General features: G+C 45.3%; 1 protein-coding gene and 1 long non-coding RNA gene across 2 annotated transcripts in view; both read right to left on the minus strand.

The window, feature by feature from the left end:
- MCC (MCC regulator of WNT signaling pathway) overlaps positions 1-15,445 on the minus strand; it is a 253,338-nt gene that overhangs the window by 194,379 nt on the left and 43,514 nt on the right. The window lies entirely within an intron of this gene.
- Positions 12,169-15,445, minus strand: part of LOC118642396 — a 28,496-nt gene continuing 25,219 nt past the window's right edge. Inside the window, exon 3 of the long non-coding RNA XR_004961707.1 lies at positions 12,169-12,210. This is a non-coding gene — a long non-coding RNA (uncharacterized LOC118642396). The remainder of the gene's footprint in view (positions 12,211-15,445) is intronic.

A 15,445-nucleotide genomic window follows, 5' to 3' on the forward strand; every position in this document is an offset into this window, starting at 1 on the left:
TGAGCCAAACCGGCCAGGGCTACAGTCACTTTCAACTGTCAGCATATATAAGATGAATTCTTGACACTGACTCGAGTTACTAGAAGTCTGAAATCTCATATAAATAAAAACCAAACATGTATTTGTATAAAATCAAGTGTTATAATCCTGCCAAGAAGAAGAGGTCTCTGAGAGCAATACTTCAATTACAAACTGCAGTGAAGCTTACCAATCTCTCCCCTGTGAAGGGTGGCTGGGAGCAGGCTAGAGGAACACCTAGGGGCTGCACCCTGCTTTAGGGTGCCGGCGCAGGTTCTCCCAGACGGGCTTTCTACAACACCGAAATCTCTGAACCAGGGTTCTCTATCTCTACCCATCATTTTCAACTTCCCTTCAAAAAGATAGAAAAAAGAGAAAGCTACACTGCGCACAGATACTGTATATAGAAAACGAGATTAAAATAGGACTTGCCTTCCTGCCCATTTCCTCAAGGAAACTCACGGCCCCACCCAGTCTTGCACAAAACACCCTATTTCTTCATGGGCCCTGGATACGCAGACTACAGACGAAGTATGTGGCTACAGGCTCCTCATAGAATGATGAACTCGGGGGTTCTAGCAACTCAGCCCAAAGAGACATGAAAGAGACAGCAATGCCTTATTCAAGGAGATCAAACCAAGGGTCTGATTCTTAATTAGAATTCTCAAACCCCTGCCACAGACTTAGGTGGCAACCTTAGTCTTCTGGCTCACTTCTAACTGCATGTTATCACCAACAATACTCCTAAAAACGCCCCCTTTAAGTTCGACCTCTCCTCGGCTGAGCCCAACAGATTCCCGGTCGTGTTTAGGGAGGAGATGGCTGTTCTCGGAGCTGCCGACGAGGAAAGGCGCTGTATAAGCTTTTAGTTGGTCCACAATAAAGATGAGTGAGCTTTATTCGAAAAGCAGCAACAATTTGGGAACAGCACAAAATTCTTCTCATCCTTTTCACTTCACATTTTGGGTTCTTCAAAAGATCGATTCTAGCACACATGAGAAATGACAAAAAGAAATTCCCCTCTAAACAAAAACACCAGTTTCCTGTTCACTTAAATGCCAATAACCAAACACAAGCAGCTACCACATCCCTGCCTAACGGAACGCCAGAGAAATCTAAATCTCATTCGGCTCTGCAAGTGCATTTGTTTCTTTAAGCCACTGAGTAGGAATAAAGTAAATGATCCTCAGAGAAAAACGTATATTTAAATGCAATTTAGCACTTGAGAATTAAAAAGATTCAGTTGTATGGAAGAGGAACTGGACAGGGAGAACACAATAAAATGGGGAACGTGGATTTTACAATCTTGCCACTCGAGAGGCAGAGAGCCTGGGAGACTCTCCTGGTCCCCGTCTTTTCTTCTTTAAAAAATTTTTTTCTTTTCTTTACTGATTTGAGAGAGAGAGGAAGGGAAAGGGAGAGATAGAGAGAGAAACATCGATGAGAGAGAACATCGATTGGCTGCCTCCTGCATACCCCTCACTGGGGATCGGGCCCACAACCTGGGCATGTGCCCTGACTGGGTGGGAATCGAACTGGCAACATCGTGGTGCATGGGTCGATGCTCAACCACGGAGCCACACCAGCTGGACTGGTCCTTATTTTTTCCATGACAGAACTACACAAGGCGATTTAGAGCTTGGAGAAGCACATCTTCACTTCAGGTGTAAAGCTATTTCTTTGTCAGGACGTGATTTCTTCTGCAGAGAAACTATTTTGGTAAAAAAAAAGTCAGAACTTACAGGAAACTAAACCATTTTGAGGGGCTACCCTTTTACTTCAACGTCATATCCAGCTCTATGGCTCCAATTTTGCAGAAGCAGAAAGAACTGGAATCTGAACACTCTGCCTACTTTACCTAATCTGGTAACCGCAGGCCCTGCTCAGGGTCTGCCGGACCACACGGGCGTCCAGGAGAAGAACGCAGCGTTAGCGATGCTCCGGCTCCCGTGTCCTTGGTTTCTTAACCCAAGTGGGCTGGATTTCACTGCGTTCATGTCAGACTCTTAGGTGCCTCAAAGTGGGAATTAATTGTACACTAGGGCTTTTTAGGCTTCTGATCTATTCAAGTAAGCCCTGCTCCCAGAAGGGCATTAAATGGAGCTCATAGGGGTGGTTGGTACCCTTGATCCTGGGTTTGACAGGACACTGCTGCATTTACTGCAGAGACCTAGAAGGACACCAGTGATCAGGCATGCAGATTTCAACCAGTCGTGGAGATGCGGGTGGCGGACGGGACTGCAGGCTCACGGGAGCAGTGTCGAGCTAGAAGCACAGGCTTGGGAGGCAGACGTCTATGCTTGTCTCAGCCATGTCACGGACCAGCTGTGTGACTTTGGACAGGTTACTTAATTTTTCTGTGTTTGTTTCCTCCTCCGAAAAATGGGGATAATTGTGTCTGAGTTTGTTGAGGTAGTTAAGGATTCATTGCATTAATGAATGATAAGGTGCTCAGGCATACCACTGAGGGCCGTGCAGGGTTTGCCTTCATTATTACTGTCACCCACTACAATGGGATAACTTCCGTGAGGCCCTCTGAGGACAGCAGTGGAACATTAAGCTAAACACCAAGCTTAAGGCAGAGAGATGGAGAGCGAGATGAACACTGAGAAGAGAACCAAGGTCCCTTGTCGAGCTGATGGTGTATGTTCAGGGGGACAGCGTGGGTGCAAGGCTGGGAGGCTGGGCCAGAATGGTCAATGCCCAAGAGATTCCTTTTCTCCTCCACTGAGTTTATAATGAAGTTGAAAAATTAGGAAGTCTGAATGTGTACATTAAAAGAAATTATACCCTGAAATTAAGTTGTATTCGCTGGGACAATTTTTTTTAAATTGGGAAGGCAAGTGTTAAAGGGGGTTCCTAATGTACTGAAAGTCCTTAGGGTGTTCATTAAATACGTGCTAATTGACTGAACCTCCCTGTTCAAAGAAAACTTGGAAATGTATGTGTCTTCTGGGAATAATTCTTAGAGTATATAATTCATTAAATATCTTCCTTCTTAAAAGTAACCACACAACACAATTTATATTTAAGTTAAATAACTGATGTAAATATACTACTGAGCCCACTGAGGTAAAAATGTGAATATTTTATTTCTAGTTATTACTTTTTTTTTTAATCCTCACCCGAGGATATTTTTCTATTTATCATCAGGGAAGGAAGGAGGGAGGGAGGGAAGTAGGAAGAGAGAGAGAGAGAGAGAGAGACATTGATGTAGGAGAGACACATTGATCGACTGCCTCCCGCACGACCCCGACCAGGGCTGGGGACGAAATGCAACCGAGGTACGTACCCTTGACCAGAATTGAACCTGCGACTCCCGGGCCAACGCTGTAACTGCTGAGCCAAACCAGCTAGGGCTATTTCTACTTTTTAATGGGTATAATTTTGGCCTTTATGATTAAAGCTAATACCACACATTTCTGAGCTTCCCAGCTCAAAGATATTTTAATATGACTGACATGTTTTCATTGACATCATGTTCCACATTGCAGGGAAATCAACATGTTCCATGAAACCAATAATCGACTGCTTCTACTGTTCATTTATCTTCATGCTCTTAAAACATTTTTATGGAGAAACTCAAAAATGGCAAACTAGGAATACCAGTGCTTCTATGATTAGGAGGTCATAAAATTACTCAATCTTATTTCTGCAAAAAAAAAAAAAAAAAATCCAAGTTGATATCTACTGAAGTCATTTACATGAAAACAGTAGCTGTCCACCAAGGAGCCATGGAGGGAAAGGCAGAGTCTTCAGGTCTACACCGAGTAGGAGAATAAAGACAAGTTGTATTTGAGAGAAGGTACGGGCACACACGTGTTTGAAAAATAAAACTGGGCTTCCTCGTTGATCAGTCTTCGTGCTACAATTATCTCTGACTGATTCAGAAACTTCCAAGGCTCTGAAAGCCAAAGATAGACAGAAGTTTTGATGTGTGTTGGCTGAATGCAAAATACTGCTGGTGATTTAATTTCTTCTCAAGGCAAGAGCAGTGAAAACCAATCAGGGTGCCTCATGCTTGAAGGACCAGAATTGAATTATTTTTCAGCAACAGCAGAAAAATAATTTCCATGAATTGAGTATGATAGATGGTTGAGGGGGGTGGGGGGTGGGGTGGGGAGTTAAGGTTAAAAACTGAAGTAGAGATTTAGAGAAGGAAGAATGTGTGCTTTGTGGTATTTCCCTCCTTCAACAATAGAGAGTTCAAATATTTCTGGCTGTTAGACTGATATCCGACAGACATCAAGAATGCAGTTATATTTAGCTTCTCACGTGGCTTACAGCAGCCGTCAGCAGTACACACTCAGCCCCTCGGGTAAACTCAGAAAGAAGAAGATGCAAGAATTACAAAGCTGTGGGGGTGGAGGCACCGGGTAGTTTTGAATCCAATGTGAAGTGAACTATCAATTTGTGTTTCAATGCCTATCACTGCCGATTGATGTAGATGATCTTAAATAAGGCTGATGCGTTGTTGGCACTTTCAGAAATGACAAGAACGTTTGGGAGGGGGACCTTTGTTCTTCTATTTTGTCAACAAAGCAATTATGTCACTGAAAACTGGTAAACGGAGAGAAAAGCCACCCAGAAGATCACCATCCACAACTACTTGTTAGTGTTTTGTATGTTTCATTTCCGTCTTATTTTTCTATTTCTCGTTTTCCTATTTGGCAGTTAGACATGATAACACAAGAGAAACCAAGTCCTGTATTTTATTCTCTCGTCTCAAGAAATTCTTCACTAAAGCTTTTGTTCAACTGCCCAGTAATTTAAGCTAAACCAAATATTGCTCACAGATTTCTCCCAACTTTCTTTTGTGGTGGCAGTTGTTTGTTTTTAATTCAAAAACAAAGGATGCTAATGCTACAGCTTCAAAGCTGAGAACGAGCCAGGAGATTAGAAAAAACTGTCAACATATTCAGGAACTCCGGGGCTCACTCAGTGTTGGTGCCCCCACACCCCATGGATGTGCAGAGGACAGAATCCCATCCTTCCCAGCGTTGGCCTCAGTCTCAAGGCGATGCAATATGACGGCAGAAAAAGACTCGCGGTCTCAAGTGTATAACAAAAGTGTAGTTCCAATTTTTGTAAGATGGTTGTTTAGAACTTAAAACACATTTTCCAGGGGACTAGTACAAGAAAAGCGTTGGGACATATTTCCAGTTTACTCTGAAAAATCTATTTTAATCCATGTAGTTTAAACCACAGGTCTCAAAGACAAGGTAATTGTGGCAATTCGTTGGAGTATGGGAAGAATATCCATCTGCTTATCTCTCACCTTATTTAATTTCTAAATATACAGAAATCGGCAATATATGCTGTAAAAGCTCAAACAACTTATTTTTTAAATGGAGGACTTTGGAGACGATTAAAAAATAACATCAGCATTCCTCTTGCTTGCTACCATATTAATAATAAGATCTTTATAAAAACATGCTCCATGTTTCAACTGGGACAGCCAGAGGAATAAATCTGTCATTGGAACGTCCCTTCCCACTGTGGGTCTCAGAAATGCATCGAGCAAGGGGAGTCTGGATCCCGGGCAAGAGGAGTCTGGATCCCGGGCAAGAGGAGTCTGGATCCCGGGCAAGGAGAGTCTGGATCCCCGGGCAAGGGGAGTCTGGATCCCGGGCAAGGGGAGTCTGGATCCCCGGGCAAGGGGAGTCTGGATCCCCGGGCAAGGGGAGTCTGGATCCCCGGGCAAGGGGAGTCTGGATCCCGGGCAAGGGGAGTCTGGATCCCGGGCAAGGGGAGTCTGGATCCCCGGGCAAGGGGAGTCTGGATCCCCGGGCAAGGGGAGTCTGGATCCCCGGGCAAGGGGAGTCTGGATCCCGGGCAAGGGGAGTCTGGATCCCGGGCAGAAGCTCTGAGAGGAAGCAGGGCTGCCGCTTTTCTCCAGGGCGCGCCCCTGAAGCAGTGGTTCTCAGGCTCCTTCAGTTTAGCCCCCTCTTAACCTGACAGGTGAAAGGGACCTTCTCCTCATACATTTCCGGAGGTTTGACTGATGTATCTGCTAAAGCCCGTTCGTGGGCTCCTGGGACCATGATCCCAGGAAGCAGAGTGAAGGCTCAGCCACAACTAGAAAGGACCACAGTTGTCAAGTCTAAATGGGGACTTAAGGTCGCATACATCAAAGTGTGGTACATTTGTGGCAAATTCTACAGTGGGAAATGGCTTGTGTGGATGCTTATCTTAGTCAACCATGGTGTACACACTCATTTGTCACATACACATTTCTCATCTGTCAGATTTCCCACAGTGAGCTGCCAACTCCTCTCTGGGTGAAATCCAAACATCACAGAAGACAGATTCCTGGTTCTGTGCCAGGTCCTACCAGTTTCTGATCATTACGTGGTCTCCTATTTCAACTCAGTTTCTGGTGATTGATTTTCCACACAGAGCCCAGGTCAAGCTTTAAGTCACAAATCGGATCATTCATTATATCATGTGTGCCCTCCAATGGCTCCATTCTGCCTGCTTTTCAAAGTCCAAATTCTGCTCCTCTCTGCTTTCAAATGAAAACTTCACCAGGGACTGTACTGTCTGCATACAAAGCAGAGAGCGGTGGGGAGTTGTTACCGCCCGCGCCCCATTCCTACTGGGAAAAACTCCTCTCCTTCTGTGTGCTTGTTGGAGGGCCGCTGCCCGAGGAAGGACCCTCATAATACTGTCTCCCCAGCAGAGTGACTGGCTGGGGTCAGAGCCTGACTCACGTGAGTCTTCTCTGAGGTCCTTGTGCACAGGTACAGTAACAGATCGGGAGAGAGCAGGGCCTGAGTATAACCTGGGCCTCAGCTGAAAATCACTCCTGGACTTACAAGTTAGGTAAGCTAATTTTGTAGTTGTTTTAAAGCTCATTTGAAATAGGTTTTTAAACTTTCAACAGAAATAAACCTAGAACTCAGACCACACTGCATTCACTTCTTATTAAGGTGTGTGATGTTTGTTTATAAGGCTACAGGAGTAAATATGTCCAGATCTTCCAACTCAATGATCCACAGTTTTCACTCTCTGGTTTATACAGCTTCACTGCACTGGGCCCTCCCCACCTTCCTGTAATCTGGCTTGTTTAATAGATCACTGGGACTATTTACAGTCAGGACAGTTCCAGTGGAGTTTGCTCGGGTATCACATTTCCCTTCCTCGGAAAGTCTAATGCTAATGGGAGCAGTTTCCGGGCCTCCAGGCTACACTCAGCCGAGAGCAAACTCTTGGGCTATTTCATTCACACGGTGAACACGCCGGCTGCTGTGGAAGCTGGGAGTGAGCATCACTGCCGACGGGATCCTGTGCTCCAGGAGCCAGAGCCTCAGCCAGAGTAGGTGTCCGAGCTCCACTCTGCCAATCAGGCAATGACGTCCCACAGGGGTTTCAGTGCCTGTGGGCCTGCGAGTCTGGCTCCAGATTAAAGGCCCAGGAGTGAGAGGTTCACGGCTTTCACACAAGCTCCCCTGCAGCCACCTGCCCTGAGAATCGCAGAATGCTCACACCGAAAGGTACCTGAGACCAGACCTTACTCACAAAACAAGGAAGTGGGTCCTACGGGGGAGGAAGTAGACTCGGAGCACCACGGGAGGAGGCCCGGGGCCCCGTCCCACCTCACTGCTCTCCCAGAACACTGTGCGGCCTCCGGAACACAAGGCCTCCGTCCCCTGGTTGCTCTATAGACTGGCTGAGTCAGAAACTGAGTGACATCAGTAGGTCATTCAGGAATCATTTAGAAATTGCTTTAATTTCATAGTAATAATAGGGTCTGAGTTACATTGATATAACTATATATAGAAACTCAACTAACTGGCTGTCTTTTTTCTTTCGAGGGTGATAATATAGGCCCATGGTTAAAGGTAGTGAATCGCCCACACATCATTCACCTCTCCTTTACCAAAGCCACCAAAACAATGGCAAAGTGATATATATCTATATTAAAGAAAGAGATGAGGGCAAGAGACTAGGAGGGAAGGCAGCAAAGAAGCAATTTCAACACATTTGGGGAAGACAAAGCAGACAGACTGAAGCCTGATGCAAACTCCTCAACTCTGCTGTAGCCTATGGCACCTGCAGCCAAGGGGATATTGAGAATAATTTGTCCTCACAAAAACCCTCAGAGGCTCAAGTTTGGAGTACCCCAAAGGACAGAAGTGAGACACAAGACTGGAAACAGAGAGACTGTTTGAAAGTTTACTTAGAAAGAGACTGGCCCCTCCAGGCCTTGGCCTGACCCTCCGTAGGCACAGGATCAGTGTTTTCTCACCTTGACCACAGTCCCCAAACGAGAGAGAACCTGGGAAAAGTCAGCTACTAGGACCGCAGTTCTCAGGCACTATAGGCAACACTGTGAGGCTTGGATTGAGGGAAGAAAAGCCATTGGGTAAAAATAAGCATGCTGAGCCATGGATTCAACTGCTCCTTTCCTTCTCCAAATTTTCATTCCTCCCTATGACAGAAGCCAGGAAGACACCCCCAAAGTAGGAGATTAGAGGAGTGTTCTCTGGGAAAGCTGAGAAAAGACCTTCCATTATTGTATAGACATTAACTTTGGCCCAGTAACTGGCTCCAAAGTTCATCTGTTGGCTACTCCCATGGAGTTTCCAATCAGCCTTTTCATGTTCTCTTAAGTAGCAGAGGGTAACCAAGTGTACCGTACACGTAGGGAACTATTCCAACAGAAAAGAGAGATCAAATCAAATGATCTAGAATAAAACGAAAACTCTTCTCATTAACCACACAACCTTTCACCATGGCCCCTTATCAGTGCAAACCGGGGCCCCATAACAGCCATTTTTGGCAGTAGACCAATATGCACGAAACTATTATTCGGTCCCTTTGACTCCCTTTTACCACCTCCCAACCTGGCAATCAAGACCAACGGGGCTCAGGGCTACCAGCCTGGCCCTCCACTGCCCACGCTGCAGCTAAGCGGCACCACAGTCCAACACATGCAGCCTTCACCTATCTCCTCCCCTCGCTTCAGGCTCTGCTACCTCTTCCTCCACGTCTCCCGCCCATCCAGGGCCCAGCTTGACGAGATCTGAGTTCTACGCACGGTGCTACGCGGTGGATTAGAATACCCAAAACCCAGCAACAGGAAGCAGATAACAGTTTCTCCTTCTAAGTACAGGCAAACATACAAAAATCTGGTTCAGCTGTTTCTTTGAATGGTATATATGGAAATGTAAAAATTATTGAAATCTAAATAATTCTGAGAGATCTGGCTTATCTAGTAAATAAATTTCTAAATGGTAACATACTTCTGTCATCCCAAATTGAGTATGAAATATGAATATAATTGTTGGCCTCAGTTACTGATGTACTTTTAACAGTGCATGGAGTCATTGAGAAATAAACATATAAAATAAATACCCCCAGTTAAGTAATCTACAAGTAGACTTAAATATCAAAACCTATAGCAACAACCACACAATGCATTTTGCTCTTTCAACTTATATAATACTTGATACCATCTCTGGAATTGGAAGGAGAATGTGTTTAACATCTGCTCTGAAGGGTACTCTATACATTATGAAACTATAGACGTCTCAACTTAAGAGAAGAGAAAAACCTTAAATAACATTTCTAAATACATTTGGCTACTAGGAATATCTATAGTGGCTGAGAATTTACTTAGCCTGAAAGATGAAATGTCAGGCTCTAAAAGGAAAGAAACAAAATTAGTGTAAATCCATACCCACTCTCTCACTGGAGAAATGATTTCACTAAGTGAATTTACTGAGTTCTCCTCTTGGAGGCTGGTAGTAAAGATAGCTACAGAATAGGAGGAGATGCCTCCCTAAAGTAATTAGGAAAACAACGTTTCACTTCACTACTGTCCCTCAAACCCCACATGTATATATTGTTGTAAGTATAACCCGCTTCAAATATATACGAAATATAAATCCACTGTGACAACAAATTTGCCCGACGAAATCTGAGTTTCTTCTCCATGTACCAGCAACACTGCCTGCAATATGTAAAACTTAGCATTGATTAGTCAATGTGGGTTTAAAAGAAAATCCACATGAACCTATTAGATTAGACCATCTGGGTTGCTCTCGCTTCTGAAAAGCACATAAAAATATTGTTTTTCTATGGAGGACCCACCTCAAGTCTCTTGAGCAAACCAAAGAAAGCCCTGATATGCCCACTTTATGTTTTCCAAGTCACCTGATTTTTTTTCACCCAACTGAACACTTTCAATTGCTCAACTTAAATACACTGGAGCCATCAGCAATCCAACTAGTTGGAGAGAAGGGTTAGCAGAGTAAAATCCAGCCCTTGCCACAGTATCTTTGGAACAACCAAGGACACAAGGCCAACAAGAATCGTGCCACCGACAGTTGGTCTGGAGTCAGTGTGAGAAGCAAAGCTCCCAGTGACTGATGTGGGAGCTGAGCTGGTTGCCCTGCAACCTTCCTAGGGGGTGTACAGCTTCAGTAACACATGTCAGACAGAGCCTCGGACTCATTTTCATCTCCGCTCCCCAAATGATAGAAAATCCAAAGGGATCCAAGCCACAAAGAACTCCTACTGAGACCATTTAAAACCCATTCAATCACAGCAACTGCCACTTTGAAAGGAAAAAAAATGTCACCAGGAGTAAGGGCCAAGGATGTAATCAGCATCTAATGGGTCAGAAAGTATCTGGCCGTCTGGGCTTCACAGAGACACCGAGGCCAAGGAGAACAGTGTTACTGCAGAGGTTCTTGGAATAAACAACAACAAGTTATAAAGGCTTTGAGATAAGGTCCTAACCAAAAACATATTCCAATGGGGGAAGGGGGAACAAAAGGAATAAAGTTTTAGTGGAAAAGAAAGACATTTGGATTCAGTTATGAAGATGGTTCACTGGAAGAGAATTTGATCAACAACGATAGGACTAGAGAGCCCTTAGCCAGAATTTCAAGACTCACTGTAACAACTCAGATTCTAAAAAATAAACAAATCAATAAAAAACAAAAAACCCAACTCAGATTCTAGAGGTTTTAGGGTTCCAGAGACAGTTAAAATAGGATTCCACTTGCTGGCTCCTAATTAGAGATTTAGTACTGTAGGGGTTCAGAACAGGCCTCCCCAAAATGTGTCACTTGGGCCTGCGGATTATTTTGAGCTGAAGGCCATCAAGACCCTGCAGGCTCATGAGAAACATTTAATTTCCCCTTAAAGAATTTAAATGAGGGGCCTACCCCATAATAAGAGTTATCATCAGAAATAACTTTGTTCATGACCTATGCATAGGGCAGGGCACACTTGTCATTGCTGAACACCTGCTCTTCTTAACATCCTGCCAACGACCTTCCTCCCATGAAGCCATGAGGTGCCTCCCCTCATCCTTAGCTCGGAATGCTGTATGTACCTCATTTTCCCTTTCTGCCTCTGCTTCTCTCAAGTTGGTGGGGTTCCCATGCATCCGTATGTATTAAATGTGGTTATTTTCTCTTGTTAATCTGTTTCATGCTGATTTAATTATTAGGCCAGCCAAAAGAAACTTGAGGGTAGAAGCAAGTTTCTTCCTCCCCCACAGAACAATGCGATCCCTCCCTAACCGTTGAAATACTTTAAATTCATAAATAAGAAGTCAATTCATTCTTCCAAGAGCAACATTTCTTGTGAAAAATAGTCTCATCTTGACTTAGAGGAAGAGGATCTAAAGGGGAAAGTGTATTCCAGCATAAAGGAGGGCAGTGATATATTGTGGAGCTGAAAGGAATTCAGATTATGTTTTCCAGATTGGGAGGGTGGGGCATAATTTTTAGAAGAACAGGAAGGCCAAGTGACTGCTTTGCTAAGTGCCTGCTATTTGCCAATTCAACCAGGAATTTGGAGGAGTGGGAAGAAGAGGACACAGAGGCTGAGCACTAGGTAAATGGATCCTAAGAGGAGATACTGTCTTTTGTCTCCAGTTGTGAGCTTTCCATTACTTTTTTTTTTTAAAGTTGTCTCATTACTTTCTGCGATTGTGCTTGAGGAAAAACCCTCCCATGCTATTTTGGGAGGTCTCTCTATTGTCTTTATTAAGTAGATTATGGCTTCTGTAAACCACTTTACTCTCCTGCTTAGTCCTGTCGGGGATGGGGAGGCTGCCGTGCCCACCTTGTTTCAAGTCCAATCACCGGAGTCATTTGGATAATATTAGGTTTAGACTTAAACATGGTGTTAGCTCCTTCGGTATCAGCTCTCATGCTGTCATATTTTAGTCTGCAAAAACAGAGGACAAGACGTCAGGAGATGCGGCAAGGTTCACTGGGACTTTTAGAGGCAGAAGTGAGATTTCACCCAGTTTTCCTCAAGCAGTTCACTGTATGGTCCCATCATGAAGCCCTTTTGCCTACCTTCATCCTCAGATGGTTTGCTGAAGAGGAAGGTAGTTGTTGGACACTGGAGATGTGGTCTCCAGACATGATCCCTGGAGCAGGGTACAACTACCGAGAAACACAGGGCTTATACATGAAAACACAGGTGATATAATACGGTTAGCAAGAAATCCTACAGGAATCTGGGAGATGGGGCCTTTAACACGGAAAGGGGCAACAGAGAAAGGCTTTGTGAAGGTGGAGGGCATTTGGTTCAGGCACAGCAAGGGCCAGAAGAAACCATTTTAAGCAGGGAAGGGAGGAGGGGTACAGTCCCATCCCCGGCACACAAAGATGTTGAAATGGCTGGTGGTCTATTTAAGAAAACAGAACAGTCATGAGAAGGCAGTAGACAAACTATACAAAGCCTTCAATGCCAAGCTAAGGAACTTGGACTTTATTTACCAGACAGCCAGTAAAGGTTCCTGTTGGTATAGGTAGAAGTTTCAGTAGACATAAAAGTAGTGTATACAAGGCAGCGTTTGAAGGAGAACAGCTCTGGAAATGCAGTACAAGGTGGACTGAAGAAAGACTGGCGAGTCAGGGGAATCTGAGAGAGCAGTTCAGGTGTGAGACGGGGAGCTGGTGATCAGAGGAAGCACAGATGGAAAAAAGAACCTTCTGAAAGAAAGGCCAGTGGGATTTGGCCATCAACTGGATGTAGGACAGGAAAGAGACAGAGGAATCAAAGAAGGCTCCAAATCTTCAGGCATAAAAATGGGAGGGTCAAGTCTCCGCGACCAGACACCCTGACGGGGTTGGCAAGCGGAAGGTGTGGTCACCTGTGAAGGCAGAGCCACAGGCTGTTAGACATCAGAGTCACACTGGACGTTCGGTTTACCACGTGTTTCCATGGCCCCATTGCCTGGGTGAATATAAAACTAAATGTTATATCTAAGTGAAGTACAGGCATGGAGACTGTGTAAGAAATGATCTCGCTGCTTCCTGCATTTCCTTAGTGTTGAAACCCTAGGGATCTTCTAAATGCTCAAAGGGACACAGGTCAAGTCTCCTTGGTCCAATACATTTACCAAGAAGGGTTCTTTTTTTTTTTTTTTTTTATCCTCACCGGAGGACATTTTTCCATTTTTTGCTCAGGTAGAGAGGGAGAGAGAGGAACAGAGAGAGAGAGAGAGAAACATCGACGTGAAAGGGACACATCGAGTGGCTGCCACCCGCACAACCGACCAGGGCCGGGGACAAACTGCAACCGAGGCACGCGCCCTTAGCGGGAACCGAACCCGGGTCTCTCAGGACCGCAGGCCGACGTTCTAACCACTGAGCCAAACCGGCCAGGGCAAACATATTAATTTCTCTAGGTTGAGTTCCTATGAATAGTATCATAATAGATCCAGGTATTTTTTTTTTTTTTTTATCCTCACCCGAGGACATTTTTCCATTTTTTGCTCAGGTAGAGTGGGAGGGAGAGAGAGGAACAGAGAGAGAGAGAGAGACATCGATGTGAAAGGAACACATCTAGTGGCTGCCACCCGCACGACTGACCAGAACCGGGGACAAACTGCAACCGAGGTACATGCCCTTAGCGGGAACCGAACCCGGGTCTCTCCAGACCGCAGGCCGATGCTCTAACCGCTGAGCCAAACCAGCCAGGGCCCCAAGAAGGGTTCTGAGTAGTAAAGCTACTGCCACCCTCCTGTCCCATGGTAATAGTGGGGTTCTGGTATGAAAAATTCTCTGCCCCAGGAACAGGACGGAGCCAAGTTCTCTGGTGCTCAGAGCACCCAGGGAATCTCTCGTTTCGGTGCCGTGCTGCACACCCTGCTCCGGAGAAAGGCAAAGGGGAGCTGATGCAGAGCAAAGTCCTTTTGTTCACAATAATTCTCTTCTGTAGATGCCGATCTCAACAACCAAGACCAACTGAGCACCAAATAAAACACAGAAAGCCCAGGAGCTCTGCGGAGAGATGAGGACAGCAAGACTTTCCTACTTTACTGAGGACAAGTCAGAAGAAAAACCATTTTTCAGAGCCCCATCCCCCGAATGTCTAAGCTGTACACTTACTCATCCTCGTCCTTCAGAGTTTTCTGTGATGACTAGATTTCCTTTCCTGTCTCACAAACCCTTACCCTCTACCTACACTCAGTCCCCTTCTTTCCAGCCTCTGCCCAGCTGCTGTTCCATTAGTTATTTCCTCTCTTTTGCATTTTCTCTCCCTTGCTCCTGGCTCAGCCCACAGTGTGCTCAGGTAGACCTGGCTGTGTTTGTGTGTCCGGGGCACATACCCACACCCATTACTGTTGGGTTCAGGGGCAGGAAGCAGAGCTAGGCAGAGTGGTGTGCTTCATCACTTTCGGACATGCCCAACGAGGACCAGGGCTGGACGACGTGATGCCAAGGGTGAAGATGGCCTTTGGGGTCTCTTACCAATGCCCCTGACTCTATCACCATCTACCCCCAATCTTTTGGTGTTGCCATCCGCTAAAACTAATCATCTGTGATTCTAAGACCTGCCACTTACCAGCTCTTCAAAACCCAGTATCCAAGAAGAAAAAATAAAAAAGGTCTAAGAAAAAGAATACTGCAGAATGTAATTAAGTGTGTTTCAATAAGAGAAACATCTGAAAGGAATAGAACTTCCCTGGCATTCTGAAACCCAGACAGAAAAGACTGCCTCCCCGTACACCCAGTCTGGCTTTCCATGGTGTCTCCAGATACTCTGCACCCGGCAGGGGCTGAGGATGGTCAGTGAAGCCTCACCCGGGTTATAAGTTACACAGGGTATTCCGTCATTACCTCAGGGGAGGGTTAGCTAAGCAAGATCACTTGTGAGGTAGTCACTGAGGAGTGTCTCCCTGGGACGAAAAATGCAGCCACGTCAGGGGTGGGAACACTGCCTGGAAGGTCATCGGTTCAAACGCCTTAGTTTACACACAAGGAAAAGGAGTCGTAGAGGAAATCTGCTCAAAGCTCACAGGGCAAGACAGAGGCAGAGCTGGGAGTAGAGCCCATGCTTCTGGAGTCAGCGCCCAGACTCATTCTGCTGCCACAGCACACGGGCCTTCCTACATCTGTTTTTACACACGAAGACATGCACCTTTATAAATTAATAAAAGTTCCTT

Source organism: Molossus molossus, unplaced genomic scaffold (genome assembly GCF_014108415.1).
Source record: "Molossus molossus isolate mMolMol1 unplaced genomic scaffold, mMolMol1.p scaffold_m16_p_3, whole genome shotgun sequence".
NCBI classification, from domain to species: Eukaryota; Metazoa; Chordata; class Mammalia; order Chiroptera; family Molossidae; genus Molossus; species Molossus molossus.